This window comes from Macrobrachium rosenbergii, chromosome 41, assembly GCF_040412425.1.
Source record: "Macrobrachium rosenbergii isolate ZJJX-2024 chromosome 41, ASM4041242v1, whole genome shotgun sequence".
NCBI classification, from domain to species: Eukaryota; Metazoa; Arthropoda; class Malacostraca; order Decapoda; family Palaemonidae; genus Macrobrachium; species Macrobrachium rosenbergii.
The window spans coordinates 90,307,988-90,325,487 of NC_089781.1; the positions used below are offsets into that span (position 1 = coordinate 90,307,988).

At 37.0% G+C, this 17,500-nt stretch overlaps 1 protein-coding gene across 6 annotated transcripts in view; it reads left to right on the forward strand.

Moving 5' to 3' along the window:
* Positions 1-17,500, forward strand: part of LOC136826992 (prostaglandin E2 receptor EP2 subtype-like) — a 534,455-nt gene that overhangs the window by 149,470 nt on the left and 367,485 nt on the right. For all 6 annotated transcript variants that reach the window (XM_067084640.1, XM_067084641.1, XM_067084643.1 and 3 more), the window contains exon 2: positions 17-541. The gene's annotated coding sequence lies outside the window, so the exon portion shown is untranslated. The remainder of the gene's footprint in view (positions 1-16; positions 542-17,500) is intronic.

A 17,500-nucleotide genomic window follows, 5' to 3' on the forward strand; every position in this document is an offset into this window, starting at 1 on the left:
TTCCTTTTTATTTCAGGAGGTTGTGAGGTGTGTCGAGGAAGCAGCGGTTCATGAGAACTGTCAAAATTACAGCGGCCACAGCTAAATAAGTTTGAAGAACATAGATTGTAATGAAAGAGAAAAAGGAAAGAAGAAACTCGAACGTGATTATATGATTTTGTTTTGCTTTAATTTTTGTCGAGCTTTTTATTATATGAGTGATCTGATGATCTTTAAAATTGATGCTGTGACTCTTCAAGTTTCATCGCGGCCTGCTCGTAAGAGCAAGAGCCCGTGCTGGCACAAAACCAGCTCAAACTAATAATAAGTCAGAAAAGTATCGTTTGTGAAAGTGTAGTGAAAGTGATACGTAGATATAAAAAGATTGAAGGAAAACAGAAACAGCACCTGTCTGCTGTCGTATTCGGGGAAAACGGTGCATGGATATAAAACGGAGAAAGGATACCAGTTCGCCCGCTGTCTCACCAATGGCGAATATGACAACGTAAAAATCAACGCTCCCGACTCTCGCCAGCTCCCACGACATTCGTCCGCAAAACAGGTATGGAACGCGTATTAGTTTGACTCTAGACCGATTTCATACTTGTCGAAAGACGCTTACATTAATTCTTCTCTCATTAACTGGCCCGTAGGGGCTAGTGCCGTCAGTGCACCTCATGCGGTGCACTGTAGGCATTACTTAAGGTTCTTTGCAGCTTCCCTTTTACGGCACCAAGTTGCAACTCCCTCATTTCACGGCACCAAGTTGCAACTCCCTCATTTCACGGCACCAAGTTGCAACTCCTCCTTTCACGGGACCATTGCAACTCCTCATTTCACGGCACCAAGTTGCAACTCCCTCATTTCACGGCACCAAGTTGCAACTCCCTCATTTCACGGCACCAAGTTGCAACTCCTCCTTTCACGGGACCAAGTTGCAACTCCTCATGGTTTTTTCACGGCACCAAGTTGCAACTCCCTCCTTTCACGGGACCAAGTTGCAACTCCCTCATTTCACGGCACCAAGTTGCAACTCCCTCCTTTCACGGGACCAAGTTGCAACTCCCTCATTTCACGGCACCAAGTTGCAACTCCCTCCTTTCACGGGACCAAGTTGCAACTCCCTCATTTCACGGCACCAAGTTGCAACTCCTCCTTTCACGGGACCAGTTGCAACTCCTCATTCACGGCACCAAGTTGCAACTCCTCCTTTCACGGACCAAGTTGCAACCCTCATTTCACGGCACCAAGTTGCAACCTCCTTTTGCAACTCCCTCATTCACGGCACCTTGCAACTCCCTCCTTTCACGGGACCAAGTTGCAACTCCCTCATTCACGGCACCAAGTTGCAACTCCCTCCTTTCACGGGACCAAGTTGCAACTCCTCATTTCACGGCACCAAGTTGCAACTCCTCCTTTCACGGGACCAGTTGCAACTCCTCATTTCACGGCACCAAGTTGCAACTCCCTCATTTCACGGCACCAAGTTGCAACTCCCTCCTTTCACGGCACCAAGTTGCAACTCCCTTTCATTCCTTTTATTGTACCTCTTTTCATATTCTCCTTCTTTCATCTTACTTTCCACCCTCTCTAACAGTTAACCGAGGTTTTCCTCCTGTTTCACCTTTCAAACCTTTTAACTGTCAGTTTTCGTTTCAGCGCTGAATGACCTCGTAGGTCCCAGTGCTTGGCCTCTGGCCTAAATTCAGTATTCTAATCTCTCATTAACTGAATCAGGTATTTGATATCTGAAGTCACTAATTAAACGCCAGGAATCTATAGTTCAGGTTTTCCATTACGTAGTGAGGTTCGGTATCTCAGATTATTCGCTTGATGGCAGAAACGGTAATTGGAATATTTAGGCGAAGGGTAGATATCTGGTAGAGCTTCGGACTGTCACTCGATGGGCCGGAGTTCAGTTCCCGGCCGGCTGATGAAGAGTTAGAGGAATTTATTTCTGGTGATAGAAATTCATTCTCGCTATAATTTGGCCGGATTTAGCTATAGGCGTTGCTAAGTAACCAATTGGTAGCCACGCAAAAAAAAAGTCTATTTCTTCGGGCCAGAAGACTTAATTAGCTCAGTGGTCTGGTAAAACAGGTATACTTAACTTAGACGTTAACCTGATGCAGCGTTTCAAGTTATGAACAGGATGTTAGGAGTTTACATTTGAAGTAGCTAACGAAATGATAGGGATCGATATTTGAATTCATTAACTATATGGTAGGAATCAGATTTTGAAGTCATTTTTCCGCAGCAGGATTCTTTATATGAAGTTTATAATTTTTAGTTCTTCATTGGAGGGGTGGCTAGAGCTCTCGGCTAGCAAGCTGTTGGCCCAGCGTTCGAGTCTCCGGCTGGTCAATGAAGAATTAGAGGAATTCATTTCTGGTGATAGAAGTTCATTTCTCATCATAATATGGTTCGGATTCCACAATAAGCTGTAGGTCCCGTTGCTAGATAACCAATTGGTTCTTAGCCACGTTAAATAAGTCTAATCCTTCGGGCCAGACCTAGGAGAGCTGTTAATCAGCTCAGTGGTCTGATTAAACAAAGATGTACTTAACTTTGTACGTAAGAATCTGTGTTTGAAGTACTTAATTAGTTGCGTTTTAGAAATGAATATGGATCATGTCAAGAATAGCGAACCCACTCGCAGCAGGGTTCGCTATTCTTTACAAGATTATTGGGTTCGTTATTCTTTACATGGGAATAATCGGGTTCGCTGTTCTAGACATGATCACTTCGGTACCAGATAATCCCCCAGGGCCTAGTACTAAACAAGGCGAAATACATTTGACCCCGCAGGGGTTAGTGCTAAACACGGCGAAACAGTGCAGATGAATCACTATTTCGCCGTGTTTAGTACTAGCCTTCATGAGGAATTGGAGTTCGGACTGGAAAGGGTTGGCCATTCTTTACATAGGGATCATTGGGTTCACTGTTCTTGACATGGAGATGTTGGGTTCTAGTCTTGACATGATTCATGAATATTTGAAGGAATACACTGGAAAGAGTAGTTCTTGGTATTTGAAATCATTAAGTGGATGGTAGGAATAAATGTTTGAAGCAGGATTCAACATTTCAAGTTGATTGGATAATGAGGTTAATTATTTCAAAATATTAACTACTGGTAGAAATCAATTTTGCAGTAATAAACTGAAATGTAGAGTTTTTCCTCATGAATTGAATGATAGGAATTGGCATTTGTTATTAACTGGATTGTGGGGATTTGTAACAGAATGCATTAACTTGATGGTAGGACTAGATATTTGAATTTGTTAACTGGATGCTAAGAATATGTAGTGATCTGTAATTGAAGTCTTGAAATGGAAGGTGATAATCTAAATTAATTGAGTACCAACATAATTTGGAGGAGTCACTTAGAATTTAAATTTACAATTTGGGTGTATTTACTTTATTAAGGTGGTAGAAATCAAAATTTGATGTCATGTAACGGAAGTATAAATGTAGTGTTTGAAGTTAATGACTAACTAGAAGGTATTAATTGTTATTTGAAATCATTTACTGAATAGCATGAATCTCTGTTTGAAACCATTAACTGGATAGTCAGAATTTGCGCTTGAAGTCTTTACGTGAATGGTAGGAGTTGATAGTTGCAATCAAATGCATATTTATTGATTGAGTTGCGGTGTTAATCATTATGAGTCCTTACCTGGCTGGAACCTAAGGTATTGCGTTTTACTATTATAATAATAATTTGGCATGGACCTCTTCTGGAAGCTAATTACGAAAGAGAAGTGGCATTTGTTTCGCCAAAATAGAATTGGATGTAAACACACCTTTCACTTTACATGAATGTTTATTATTGTCGATTAGTCACCAAAAGAACGTATGCACTGCTAGTATTTATTTTCAATATTTCCTTGTTTAGTTAGAACATTATTATTATGTCTTATCATGAATGATTGCGTACGTAATCTCTGTTGGCAAATTTGGTTAACTTTGTATTTGTATTCATGTCATTTTTTATCTTGGACACCATTACTCGTCTGATAAAGGTTTCTGTTTATGCAATTGTCATTGAATATGCATGTGCATAGAGAACACACATACATATGCACATAGGTACGTGTGTGTGTGTGTGTGTGATTTTAAGGTTCGTATTATTAGTTACATCGCAGTATCAGGTAACGAAATTCTAGCTTGTTATTTTCATTTGTTTTCATTTTAGAATTTATTATCGGTATATAACTTAACACACATGATCCCTGTGTGTTGAGTTAAGAGGCCATTATGGCCCAAAACAACAGTGCCATTTCACCTGAAAATTGTAGCAGTGCTGTGGGAGTTGGGCACAAGTCGTTTGGGATAAACAGGCTTTTAGTAGCCACTTAATGCGTCTGGAAATGATGATTACATTTATCGTCTTATAACAAAAATGCAGTTCTTGAATATATTATACAGACGAAAAAACGGTTATTATCTGTGAGAAGAGAGAGAGAGAGAGATTAGATTTTGGCTCAAAATTACACTCCTGAGTGTAATATACAGACGAAATAACGTTTATTATCTGCAAGAAGAGAGAGAGAGAGAGAGAGAGAGAGAGAGAGAGAGAATTTTGGCTTAAAATTACTCTCTTGATTATAATATACAGACCAAATAACATATCTGCAAGAAGAGAGAGAGAGAGAGAGAGAGAGAGAGAGAGAGATTTTGGCTTAAAATTACTCTCTTGATTATAATATACAGACCAAATAACATATCTGCAAGAAGAAGAGAGAGAGAGAGAGAGAGAGAGAGAGAGAGAGAGAGAGAGAGAGAGAGAGAGAGAGAGAAAGTATTACGGGTCAAAATTACATTCGAAATTTCTGCGAAGAGAACTGAACGATTGCTCGTTACAGCACTGCATTGAAACCATAATTCTTAGCCTAGCGGGTTATTGCAGAAGTTAAATGGGAAACGCTGTCAGAGACTAGATCCCGGGCAATTTAGGCCAACTGCAGTTCCCTCTCTCGTTCGTAAAACGTTCAAGAGACGGAACGATGTGCCATTAGCTTCCATTTTTGTGGGTCCTTGGTAATCGGGGACTAAACAGGTAATAGGAGGGAATGGACAGCTTTGGTAATGTGTCTGGACGCGCGCTGGTCAATTCTCAGCAGACCCGGAACAAGCCGAACGTTGTTGGCAAGTCTCGGAATTAGATATGGGATTGTGTTTGTATGGGAAGAGAGGGAAGACAAATATGTTAATAATATATATGTTATATATATGCATATATGATATTTCTCTATATATATGTGTGCGTGTGTGTGTGTGTGTGTGCAGAAAACGGTGTAAAATGGAGGAATTAAAGTTATGATTTGACTGTCAATAAAGGTTGTCAGTCGAAGATATAAAGAATGAAAGTAAAGAAATCAAATATTTGATGATTTTAAGAGAAGGAATCGATTGTACGACGGTTATACAATGAGTACCAGTGAAACATGGGACAAGGGATGGCGTTGGGGGTGGGGGAGTTCTTTTTTATTAAATAAGAAAAACTCCTTGCCCAAGGTTGTTGTTTCGATTTTACCGTTCATATTTGGAGTCCTAAGCGGAATTGGTGTATTTAGTTGCCCCCCTCCCACCAACTCCTTTGCCTTTTGAATTCTAATATGTAGATCGACGAAGCATTTTTTTTTTTATTGATTATCAAGGCACTGAATGATCCTGAGGTAGGTACTTCTCTCTCTCTCTCTCTCTTTCTCTCTCTCTCTCTCTCTCTCTAGATTGATAAATGACGGTTGAATTCAGTCGTAATCTTCCCTGGTACACCTCTCTCTCTCTCTCTCTCTCTCTCTCTCTCTAGATTAATAAATGACGGTTGAATTCAATCGTAATCTTCCCTGGTACTCTCTCTCTCTCTCTCTCTCTCTCTCTCTCTCTCTCTCTCTCTCTCTCTAGATTAATAAATGACGGTTGAATTCAATCGTAATCTTCCCTGGTACACCTCTCTCTCTCTCTCTCTCTCTCTCTCTCTCTCTCTCTCTCTCTCTCTCTCAGATTGATAAACGGATTGAACAGAATCGTAATCTTTCCTTGTAATCTTTCTCTCTCTCTCTGTGTCTCGTTTTAATATTCGCCTCGAGAAAATACGACGGGCAAGTTGAATCTTAAAATTTCCCTGAATTCTTTTATATCTCTTGGAGTGTCCTGGCCACATGGCTAATGACATCCTCATGATAGACAGGAGTGGATACACGTGTCGCTTATGACGCTCCCAGGAATTTTTAAGACTTATTTTAAGACTTCCGGCAGTGCCCGAATTAGGCCTTCGATAATGACGGTGGAAGGCTTTAAGTCTATCTTGACCCATATGTAATGGTGAAGGCGACATTCTCAGATGATTAAGAGTCTTCATTTGTGTATCCTGCTGGGCTAGAGAAATGCTTTGTGTGGATCATAAGAGGGCTACAGGGCCATGCCCAGGTGTTTAAACGATTGGGATTGGTGGTAAACTTTGAATGTTCGTGCATCAATAACGGGCATGACTGAACATTCGCTAATATTTAAGACGCCTCTCGGTACATCCTGTCGATTGAGCGAAGATCATTGTGGGCATCGTGAAGTGACTGCAGGGCGATGCCCAGGTGCCTAATGGAAATTGATGGTCAACAATATGACACTGAAGTGGGCATGGCACTGTTGCGTAGCTTGCTTGGCACCACCCACCACTTGGCACATGCGGATGAGCGACTATCTTACCAAATGTCAAACACTTCTCGTTGGTATGAATAGACTCGATCGATCTCTGGGGTTCTCTGTGCCCCCTTTCTTTCTTTCTTTCTTTCTTTCACCTGTAGCATTACTTAAGTTTCTTTGCAGCGTCCGTTCGGCCTCTAGTTGCAACCCCTTTCATTCATTTTACTGTACCTCTGTCCTTATTCTCTTTCTTCCATATTACTTTCCTCCACCCTTTCTTAACAATTGTTTCATAGTGCATCTGGGAGGTTTTCCTCCTGTTTTACCTTTTAAAACTTTTCCTGTCAGTTTCCTTTTCAGCGCTGAATGACTGCATAGGTCCCAGCACTTGCTTGGGCCTTTGACCTGAATTTTATATTCCAGTTCCTTTCTTTCATCTTTGGTTTGTTATCTGAAACTTCTCCCGCACGGTGTGCAGATGTTCTAAGTCTGGCGTGGTTGATGGCGCGACGTCTGCGCCTTTTCTCTTCTTTCTAGTGACGTATTTTCTCCCACCCTGGGAAATACACGAGTTAGAATTGCGTATTTGACGAGGGATGACGCTTGTCGCCCTTGTATCCACTTTACTCTTTGGTCTGTGTTATTGATTCTGGGAATGACCTAATAATAACAGTGACGTTAATGGTCTTGGCGGCGTTGACTACGTTTATTATTATTATTATTATTATTATTATTATTATTATTATTATTATTAACCTTCATCATATTCCTAATGAGGAAAAATGTCATCTTTCGGAAGACATTAAGAAATTCTCGTTCGCGTATGCAAGATATACGAGTGTAATCTTAAAAGTGATGACTGTAGTGGAAAAGAAGACAAAAGCCACTACCTATATATATATATATATATATATATATATATATATATATATATATATGTATATATATATATATATATATATATATATATATATATATATATATATATATATATATATATATATATATATATATATATATATACGTACATACATACATATGCATGCACGTACGTTCGTACATATATTTTGTGTATATATATATATATATATATATATATATATATATATATATATATATATATATATATATATATATATACGTATTTACATACATATATATGTACATATTGTTCTGTACATATATTTGTGTATATATATATATATATATATATATATATATATATATATATATATATATATATATATATATATATATATATATATATATATGTACATGTATGTATATATAATGTATGTATACAGTATGTATATATATATATATATATATATATATATATATATGTATATATGTACTCACTTATATACATATATATATTCTCAAAAAACCAGCAACTGCTAGGTTCATATTTAAAATTTTTGAATCAAGGACGAATTCCTTTTGGTGAAAACTTCCGCAGCATCATGTATTTTCTAGATAAGATATATATATATATATATATATATATATATATATATATATATATATATATATATATATAAATGTGTATGTGTATATACATATATGCATATGTGTATATTTAGCAGGTAGTTTAGCCAGAAAATAAATGCTAGCGAAAACATCTCTATTTATGGACTCGAACCGCCTACCTCTGAGACTGGAGTTCAACATTCAAAGGTCATTGGTCAAAGGGAGATGGCAATAACTCAGAATAAGTATTATGCATGAATTTAACTATAAAGGCGAGTTTATAAATCACCTCTTCATCTTGCGCTAACACACGTCATTGAAAAATCTTTCACTCAGGAAATAAAAAATACTTCCATTATCTTTCAGCTTTTACACAGCCGTCTCTAACAAGCTCAGATATTTCTGATATATTTTGAAGCAAATTGTGACTTTCATTCTATTAATAGCCACGCAACAGCAAGCGCCTTGATACCGACAGTCCATCCAGTCAAATTACGGAGGAGCCATTAGAGACCAATTCTCTTAGTTGTTCACCAGTTACCACCGTCAGAAGGGCATTGGAAGCTGTGTAACTGGTGGCTCAGGATCTCTTGTCCCTTCTCGAGGTGAAATTGGAATGTCAGCTTGAGTGACTGTAGATTTGGAATTGTCAGCTCGAATGATTGTAGATCTCTCTCTCTCTCTCTCTCTCTCTCTCTCTCTCTCTCTCTCTCTCTCTGTATATATATACATATGTAGATATAGAGAGAGAGAGAGAGAGAGAGAGAGAGAGAGAGAGAAAGAGAGAGAAAGAGAGAGTAGTTAAGTTCCATTTTCCTCATGGCAACCTAGCTAAGGTTCTTTTAAGGAAAAGGAAACAAAAATAGGTGTGCGGTTAACTTTATAGGATGTTTTAACATTGCTCTCTGTCTCTCTGTCTCTCTCTCTCTCTCTCTCTCTCTCTCTCTCTCTCTCTCTCTCTCTCTCTCTCTCTCTCTATATATATGTGTATATATATATATATATATATATATATATATATATATGTAAACATATATACATATGTACAGAGACATATACATATGTAAAGAGAGAGGAGAGAGAGGGAGAGAGTTAATTAAGTACCCTATTCCTCATGGCAACCTCTCCAGGTCCTCATAAATTAAAGGAGAGAGAGAGAGAGAGAGTTAATTAACTTTCCTATTCCTCATGGCAACCTATCCAGGTCCTCGTAAATTAAAGGAAAGGAAATACAGGAAGTGTGCGTCTATCGTACAGAATGTTATTAGACTGTGCTCTTCGAAGAAGCCTTATCACGTTTCCGGTTGTTTGCACTCTGTGTTTACACCCAATTTAGTGCTGCGTGGCATGTAAGCAAGCATTCCTGGGGGAATTCTTCTGCTCCATTGTTTACACGCACGAACTAGTTTCTCTCTCTCTCTCTCTCTCACATATAATATATATATATATATATATATATATATATATATATATATATATATATATATATATATATATATATACATTTGGAAGTAATGTACACATGAACACTCGTTTCACAGAACTACATTTCTGACTCGTACTGGGAACGAACCCAGGTCTCCCAGGTTACAGGCCAGGGCGATGCCAACAGACTACAGTTGATATCGTCCTGGCCTCTTAGTCGGGAGTCCGAGGCTGTTCCTGATGTGAGTCAGAAATAAATATGTGTACTGTATTAATATATATATATATATATATATATATATATATATATATATATATATATATATATATATATATATATATATATATATATATTATATTAGTATTAGTGTGTTTGTTTTTTAAACAAGCACTCGTTAAGCTACCGTACCGAATATTTACATAATCCAATCACGTGTAGATTGCAGTCATTCTTGTCCCCGAGATTGAATTCGATGCAAGATGCCACCTCTTTCTGTTGAGAAGCCGTCACTGTCACCCAGACCACTCGTCTGAGATTTAGATGCTGCGATATCGTGTACTGCTCTGGGGAACTTGCATTAGTAGACTTCTTTCTGATGGGGGGAGATATCTCGGCCCATTAACAGATTATATATAGGCTATTTTTCTGTGTTTATCTTGTACTTCTGTCGTTGTGCGTAGTTCTGCTTGCTGGGTTTATGAAGGATAGGTTCTTTCGTTCTTTCCCGTCAGTAGGGAGGTAGTGCCGTCAGTGCACCTTACGCGGTGCGCTGTAGGAATTACTTAAGGTTATTTGCAGTGTCCCTTTGGCCCATAGCTGCAACCCCCTTTCATTCCTTTTAGTGTACCTCCATTCATATTCTTTCTTCCATCGTACTTTCGACTCTCTTTTAACACTTGTTTCATAGTGCAACTGCGAGGGTTTTCTCTTGTTACACTTTTGAAACCTTTCAATCTCAGTTTCCCTTTCAGGGTTAAATGATGACCTCATAGGTCCCAGCGCTTGGCCTCCGGCCTAAATTGCATATAAATTGTAAAAAAAAAAAATCACTCTTTCTCAGTTTCATTTGGAGCTTTATGGAATTCCGTTATGTTGTTGTTGTAAGAAAGTTTGTATATTTTTCTTCTCAAATAGATTCGCTTTTTTTGTGGATACTAGTGGTAATATAAATATGCGTGTAATCATGTTTAAGAAAGTAATATTCTTCATCTTTGGCGTATCATACATAGATTTCTGCCCTAAAATGGAAGACTGCAGTGTCTGCAAAAGTACAAAACTGAGAAAAATGGTAGATACTGCAGTTTTCCCTTGCCTTACTACAGATTTTACAGATACTGCAAATGGGACCCCCTAAATAAAGCATTGAAGAGTCATTCTGAAACTGCAGTAACTTGTGTATAAGTGTTTCAAGAGCCCAACAAGTGGCATATCTCAATTTCGAAAATTTTGCAGATACTGCAGTTTTCCATTTTGATTCTTGCCATGCTACGGATCTTTCCTAGGTAGTGACCCCAAGGGTTTTAACCCGGTATGTATCCACCTTTGCGGCGTGTTTAGTACAAGCCCGTTGGGGATTACCGTAAAAACATAAACAAAAGACTGTAGATATCATAAAGATAATGACCCTCCAAGAAACACTAGTCCTAGATAACGACCCCCGAAAACTCTTGGGGGTCACTATCTAGAATGATTCCATGCCTTCTGACGTGTAATTCAACGAGACGTCGTTCCATAGAGGGATAGTCGGGGACAGGTAGTTTTAACAGAACGTGAACGTTTATATGTATGTATGTGTATGCGTCATAAAGTAACTATCGTATGTTTTATCGTATTGAATTTTATACTAACCACCGATGAAGGTATATATGTATGTATGTGTATGCGTCATAAAGTAACTATCGTATGTTTTATCGTATTGAATTTTATACTAACCACCGATGAAGGTATATATGTATGTATGTGTATGTGTCATAAAGTACCTATCGTACGTTTTATCGTATTGAATTTTATACTAACCACCAATAACGATAACTATTTCCGGTCTTAGAACAACAATAAGATTTACAGAGTCGTAATGCGCCGTGTTTCTACAGAAAAAGGTCGAGAATAAATAGCTTATGTGAAAAATATCACTTAAGATATTCGCAGTTCCATCATTTTAAACCATTTCTCGCGAAGCAGTCTGGGTCTGAAACAATTTATAAAGGTTGTTTATCGTTCAAGAGGCCAAATGACGTTTGTTGCCAGAGGTGTAAGACCACGTGTTTTTCGAAGTAGTGTCTGAGGAGAGCAGAAGGAACTTGACCCGCCTGATCTTCTCCATTGCGTTAATAGAACTTTATTTATTTTGCTGTAGTTGATGCAAGAACACGTGTTGTAGTAAGGAGAATCAGAGGATCTTGACCTCTGTGACCTTTTTATCTAGTTGAGAGGATAATAGGTTGTGCACTCTAAAACCTTTCTATTTTGGTAACAAGCCTATGTTTATCTTTTCAGGGTACTCTGATACTTGATATATATATCTCCTCCTTTTATCCTTTGATTTTAACTCGTTATTTATCTTGTATAATGTACTCATTTTGTGTCCTCTGCTTGGAAACATTTCCCAATTTCTCTAACTCATATTTGGAGGTAGTCATTCTCCCCTTTTTTCCCCATAACGAGGTATTCACCTTCGATACCTCAGATTGTTTGGTATGATATTTTCTTATGGGGAATTTGACTCTCTCTCTCTCTCTCTCTCTCTCTCTCTCTCTCTCTCTCTCTCTCTCTCTCTCTCTGCACCCTGAAAACCTCAAGGAGTTCGTGAACCCCGCGTTGAACATCTCTGTTCCAGAGGAAGTCTCTCTCTCTCTCTCTCTCTCTCTCACTCCTCTCATCATACTTTGACATATGTTGATCATATATTGAAATGGATCACAAGATTTTCTCTTGGGCAGGGTAACGACCTCTGTCAGGTCGACCAAAGCATATTGCACGACATGATTAACATATTTGAAATTTTAGAATTTGCATATCAATGAAAATGGATTGTTGCAATCGGCTCTTCGTGGCATGGGCATCGTTCATCCTTTTGGGGAGATTCCTCTTGGGGTTTTCAGAGTATTTGTCGACGATTTTGCAATTCATAAATGGTATCTTTTCGTTCAGATTTGACCCCGAATAGGTAAACTGATCTTAAGATTTGCTGTATATTTATATGTATACTAGCTGACCAACCCGGTGCTGCCCGGGAAAACTCCTCCCTAACACCCCCTCTACTCTCTCTCTCTCTCTCTCTCTCTCTCTCTCTCTCTCTCTCTCTCTCTCTCTCTCTCTCTCTCTCTCTCTCATTCCTGTTAAGATAGTTGCTTCATTTACATTGCCCAACATTTTTGGCATTTTATATTTCACCCCCTCTCAACCCCCATTCCTATCGGGGCTGAATTTGGACTTAAAGGGCATCGGGTGTCACTATTCTTCTCAGCAACCTCAAAAACTATGGATTAGATGCTAATATCTGTCTTTTTGGTTATTTTTACATGTTACCCACCTCCCATCCCCGCCCCCTTTGATGTCAGTGATGCCTTACTACCCCATAGTATTCTCTTCAAGATAGTAAGGCATATATAGGCTATACCGATATATGAGGGGTGTAAAGTTTATGTAGTTACTACAGTAAGTCTACAGGAAGAACCAGCTCTGTCTCAGGGAAACCCTTCCCACCCCCACCCCCATTGGTGCCCTTTGGTGCTAGTGATGCTTTAATCCCACAGTATTCTTTTCGAGATAGTAAGTCATATGTATACCAAGTTTGATTGAAATTGCTGTATGAATTTCAGAGTTATTTATACACACGCACTCACGTACATACATACCTACATCCATTTATATATATATATATATATATATTTATATATATATATATATATTGTATATATATATATATATATATATTTATATTGTATAAATTATATATATATATATATATATATATATATATATATATATATATATATATATACTATATATATATATATATATATATATAAATGGATGAGGATGGTAGCAGGTGTCACCTTTTTATTTCGGTTAGTATTTTGACCTGAAACAATGTACGCAATATACTTTATTCGACTGACAACCAGGCACATAATCCACTTCGGTCAACAACGATGTAAAGGTTTTATACTGAGCTTGCATGTATCGCTCTGTCCTCAGCTGGGTTCGAATCCCGGCCACTTGCTTGTCACGTGAGTGTTTAGATCGATCGCCAGATCAAGACGATATATATATGTATATATATATATATGTATATATATAGCCTATATACTGTATATACCGGTATATATATACACACCTTATATATATACATATTTATTTATGTATTTATGTATTGGCTACTCTTCTGGGAAGCCCCATCCAGTGCTATGTTTGTTGTTGTGATCTCAGCCGTAATGAAGTCGAATAGCCGCGTTACTGTCTTCGTTGTAATGATGGAGGATGCCTTCGGATCAGATACGCTTCTTGTTTTGGGGACGTTTTAAATGATGTTTTCGTTTCTTGTTGTTGTTTCAAGAGTCTCTTGTGTCTGCTGGTGGAAGGATTCACTGTAAAGCATTTCAAGTTTATTAAATGTATGGCTTATTAAGTCAGGCGACAATTTTCCAGTCGGATGAGTTTGCTTGAAAATGTATGGTTTATTATTATTATTATTATTATTATTATTATTACATTATGATCCACGGTACATTTATTGTTGAAGTTGCAAATTAAAAAAATTATATTATTGTTATTATTATTATCCCATGCTTTTAATGTTGAAGTTATGAATGAAAAACTATTAATTATTATTATTATTATTATTATTATTATTATTATTATTATTATTATTATTATTATTATCGCTATGCTTTTATTCCTCAGGATATATGATACACTAAAAAACGAAGATAGCTGAATTTTTATTTCTGAATATACACATTATTTCGGTATTTCTTCTTCTTCTTCTTCTTCTTCTTCTTCTTCTTCTTCTTCTTCTTCTTCTTCTTCTTCTTCTTCTTCTTATTATTATTATTATTATTATTATTATTATTATTATTATTATTATTATTATTATTATTATTATTATTATTATTTAGTCCTCTTAACAAATCCAAAAAGACGATTGGTATATCAAATGTTTAGAATCGATGTAGTGAGAGAAAATAGAAACAAAGAATCAATAAAACATGTTAAATTATATATATACCAAGATTCCAAATTAATGCATGTACAAACATCACACGACATCACAAAGTTATATATCACTGTCTTATATTTATACCATCTTTAATAACCTTGCCGAGAAGGCTTCTTCTTCAGGTTTATAGCAAAGGGAACGAGTGGCCTCTGTGACCTTTGAATTTAGAAGTCGCTTCAGAATATAAGAAGACGACGACGACACACATGGACTTTAGGAAATATCTACCTGGGATATTGCTCTCTCTCTCTATTTCTCTCTCTCTCTCTCTCTCTCTCTCCAATTCATGGACTTTAGGAAAGCTTTCCCCAAATCCATGAATACTGATTTATGTATTGGCTACTCTTGCTAAAATCCTGGGACTTATCTACCTGGGCCCCATCCAGTGCTATGTTTGTTGTAGGAAATGAATTTATTACTATGTAATGATAGATCGAATAGATTCCCTTCGCGTTATTCACTTTATATCTTAATTTGCTTTGTTGTACCCAGATATTAAGATGGAGTTCTAACACTTCTCTTTCGCTTTGGATGCCTGTCGTCCAGATCTCTGTTTAATCTGGTTTGATATCATTCAAAACTTATCTTTAAATATTTTAACCAGTGTATTGCAGAGGGCCTCGCCATTAACGTTTTAAATGATGTATATGTATATTCTTTATGTTGTATATAAAATGTTTCATTGTGTTATATATTATAATTTTGCATTCTTGTGGTCGATAAAACTGGTGGAAGGATTCACAACCCGAACGATCCAAGCAATTTGGCCTGGATCTCGTCCAGTTTATTAATGGCTTTGATTATCGATTGACCTGATGTTATTATTGTCAGTTGCGACAATTCGTTCCAGTCATTTCGGTTTTTTTTTATGGTAGTTTTTGGTTTGAGAAATGATGCGATGGTTTATTGTTTGAAGACAATTTATTACGTTATGTCTTTATTATTATTTTTATTATTATTATTATTATTATTATTAGTTTTACCAGACCATTATGATTAACAGTACATTTATTGTTGAGACCTGCAGCTTATTGTGGAATCCGAACCACATTATAAAAAATTATATTAAATTCTTCTAATTATTATTATCCTGCCGGAGACTCGAACTCGGGTGAGTGCTTTTAATGTTGAGGCACTGAGAGAGAGAGAGAGAAAACTATTATTTGGTTATTCCGTCTTATTATTATGTTACAAAAGATTATTATTATTATTAGTCTGTTTATTATTATTATTATTATTATTATTATTATTATTATCCATGCAATTGCTCCAGTAAAGCATTTTATTGTTTCCTCCTGTATTTCTTGAAGCATTCAGTAGATTTTGAGGAACTTTGAAAGCACTAAAATCCATGAATACTGATCTACCTGGGATATTTTTTATTTCATGGACTTTATAAACTTTTAAAATTGAATACTGATCTACCTGGGATTTCTTCTTCTCTCTCTCTCTCTTCTCTCTCTCTCTTCTTCTTCTTCTTCTTCTCTCTCTCTCTCAATTCATGGACTTTCTTTCCTAAAATCCATGAATACTGATCTACCTTCTCTCTCTTCTTCTCTCTTCTTCTCTCTTCTTCTTCTTCTCTCTTCTTCCTTGTAGGAAATTATTATTACTATGTAATCCATTAGGCTTAGCGCATCGATCCCCTTGATTATTATTATATCTTATTATTATTATTATTACCCAGATATTTACCCTTGAGTTCTAAGTCTCTTTCGCTTTAACAAATGCCCTGTCAAAAGACTGTTTAATCTGGTTTGATATCATATCAAAACTTATCTTTAAATATTTTAACCAGTGCATTATCGCAATGACGTATATAGCAGAGGCAGCCAAATAGACGCATATCAATATGAGCTACACGTGAAATTGTTTAATAAAATTCTTTATTTGTATGTATATATAAATTATATGTGTATATATATTATAATTTTGCACTTGATTCCAAATTAACTGCGTATCCTCTTCAGAAGTATGCCAAACGATCCATCAGGGCTTTACCAAGAGCTCATCATCTCGTCCAGTTGGTATAGCTTACTGCATCACTGATTATCTTATGATGTTGGATTTATTGTCATTTATCTTTATGGTTGTTTTCGTTTAGCGATTGGCCGTTGGCCCTCGTTTGAGTTGTCATTTCGGGTTTTTTTATGGTAGTTTTAATGGTTTAGAGATTTGTTCTGATCAGGTTTATATGAAGACAATTTATTACGTTATGTCTTAACGGCGTTTAAGTACGTGACCTTGGTAGTTTGAATTTAGTGCATGCATCGCTTCGAGGAGAGAGAATGAAGAGAGAGAAGAAGAGAGACGACTTTGTTAAGTATACCAGTTTTACCAGACTTTAGTTGATTAACAGCCCTCGTAGGGCTGGTCCGAAGATTAGACTTATTTTAATGGCTAAGAACCAGTTGGTTATAGCAACGAGGCAGCTTATTTGAATCCGAACCACATTATAGCGAGAAATGAATTTCTATCACCAGAAATAAATTCTCTAATTCTTCATTAGCCGGCCGGAGACTCGAACTCGCGCCTAGCGAGTCTCTACTGACTCGTCCAACGAGGAATTGAGAGATGGAGAGAGAGAGAGAGAAAGAGAGAGAGAGAGAGAGAGAGAGAAAGGGGTTGGGCTAAAATGATGGTTTATGGTTAAACATTTTCTTTTAGGTGAAATGCAAGCTTTGAAGGTTTCCTTTTGGTCTAGATAAAGTTCTCCTACCTGGGCATGTAATTTATGTTACAAAAGACTTCTCTCTCTC